Source organism: Coloeus monedula (assembly GCF_965178545.1).
Source record: "Coloeus monedula genome assembly, contig: HAP1_SCAFFOLD_4, whole genome shotgun sequence".
Classification (NCBI taxonomy): domain Eukaryota; kingdom Metazoa; phylum Chordata; class Aves; order Passeriformes; family Corvidae; genus Coloeus; species Coloeus monedula.
The window spans coordinates 435001-437500 of NW_028120829.1; positions in this window are offsets into that span (position 1 = coordinate 435001).

A 2500-nucleotide genomic window follows, 5' to 3' on the forward strand; every position below is an offset into this window, starting at 1 on the left:
GAGGAACCCGGGGCCGCAAGTGCGTTCGAAGTGTCGATGATCAATGTGTCCTGCAATTCACATTAATTCTCGCAGCTAGCTGCGTTCTTCATCGATGCATGATCCGAGTGATCCACCGCTAAGTGTTGTCTGGCTTTCGGCACCGGCTCCGCACGCGCGGAGGGGCCAGGACCGCTCACGTGGAGCAGACCCCTGTCTCTTTCGGCAAGGACGCCACGCTGGCGCGCGCGCGCCCTCCCTTCAACCGTACGAGCACAACAACAAATGGAGGAGGAGGGGGAAAAAAAAGAAGAAACCCACGGAACGCTCCCAAGGTCGACAAAGGCGGGGGAGCCCGCGCTCCCGTCCGCCTCCCCCCGCAAGGGGAGACGCCGCCTCGCGTGCCGGCCTTCGGAGGCGGCCCAGGCGCCCGGGCTCGGCCCGGCCTCCGCGCAGAGGGCTGGCGCGGCGCGCGCCAGACCGCAGGGGGGCGTCGGATCCCGCCCGGCCTCGATCACGAGACGACACACGCCCACGGCCCACGGCGGGGGGTAACGGCCACCAGACCCCGCTGCTCACACTCGCTCCCTTCGCTGCTCTGCAGACTCGCGGAGCGCCGCCGCGTCACCGCGCAGCCGGCTTCTCCCCAGCGACCCCCGCAACGCCCGAGACACACACGGCGACACCGCTCCGCCGGCGCGCCCCCGCCGCGGGACCGCTCCCGCCGGGAAGGCAAAGCGCCCGGGGCAAGCCCAGCTCCACCGCCGGCACCGGAGGCGGACGCCGCCGGGAACCGAGTCGGCATCGCGAGCACCTGAGGCCCGCCGGACGGCGAGACCCACCGCCACCGCCGCCACCCTCCTGGAACCGCCACCGCCGCTTCGCACCTTCGGAGCCCCCTTCCGCGGGCACGCGCCCGGGCAGAAGGCGTACGGCGCTGAGCCGGGGGAGCAACGCCCGCTCTCCTCGTTTCCACTCGGAGACTGGGCGGGGAAGCGCCCCCGCGGCTGCCCGCACCCCTTAGGCCCACGCGCGGCCGGGAAGGGCGACGGGGAAGCGACAGGCAGGGCCCGGGACGGGACCGCCGGCGGCGACAGCGGGCGCCTTCCGGCCGACCGTCCCCCAGGGGGACACTCACCGAGCGGCGACGCCGCCGCTCGGGCCCGGGGTCACCCGCACTCGCCGGCCTCCGGCGACGGAGGGACCGCCGAGCACGCAAGCCTCGGCGGGCAGGCGGTCGAGCGGCAAGGGCCGGCGGCAATGGCGCCACCGGTGCGTCCAAGGAGAGAGAAGGCCGTCGAGGGGAGAGGCGCGGCAGCGCCAGGCGCGGCGCCGCGCGCACGAGCCTGCGGCAGCGGCCAAGGAGAGCGCAGCAGCGGGCCCTGGCGACCGCACGACTCCGCAAAGCCGCGGAAGGGCGGAGAGCACGCGCCCTCCGCCACCGTCGCCCGCTTCGAAGCGAGCGGGCCGGCCCCCGCGGCCGACCGCGCCAACACGGTCCCTTCTGCCGAGACCGGGCCGCGGAGGGGGGGGGCAGGGCGCCCCTCCCCGGCACGGCCGCCCGCGCGCGCACGCACGCGGTGGAGCCACGGCGGACAGCGAGCACGGCCGGCCGCGACGGTCACCACCGCAGGGGCTTGGCGGGAGACACTCGCTCCCTACCCCTCGATGGCGCCGCGCCGCCGCCCGGTAACCCGCCGCCGTCGTCGCCGCCGCCGTCTACACGGCGGGGCGCAACCGAGCCGCCCGAGTCTTTAAACCTCCTCCCGGCTCCGCGGCCCTACGGCCCCCAGCGTTTGACGATGCCGAGAGGCCGCCGAGGCGCGGAGCGCTAGGTACCTGGCCCTGGGGCGAGGGAAACGACCTGCATGGCCCCGCGGGGGTGCCTCCCCTGCTGCCGCCCTCAGGGGAGCGTCCGCCCGCGGGGGTGCGCCTGCCATCCGCCGCCACCACTGCAGCGTCCTCCTCAGGGCCCGGGGTTTCCCTCAGTAGCCCGGCACCGCACCCGAGAGGACCGCCGCGGCTCGGGCCGCCCCGCCAGCGCGGGGGGATGCGACCCGGCACCGAGAGCCTCACTTCACCCCGCCGAGAGGCCACGGGGACGACGGGACAAGGAATGCCGCCGCCGCTGCCACGCGCCACCCCAGCAGCGGGTTCACGCGTGCGCCACACCCTGGCACGCCACCCGGAACGCCCGACACCCTCGGGAGCGCCTCTCGGCGCCCGGGGCCGCTCGGCCGGGAGCGGGATCTTTTGCCGCCAGAGGCGGCAAAGACCCGCTCCGGTGCGGGAAAGGGTCGGAGGAGCCGCCTCCCCCGACCCCCGAAGGCGTCCGCACCCCTTTTCTTGCCCTCGCCCTTTGCCAGCGCTCGCCGGTGCGTCGGCCGCCGAGCGAAGGCGACGAGGGAAGGAAGGGGCGAGCGCACCTCCAGGAGGGGCCGTGCCGAGCACCCCTCCCTCCCGCACGCAGGCGGCTCCCGCACGCCGAGAAGAGCCGGGGCTCGGGAGGACTCGGGCCGCG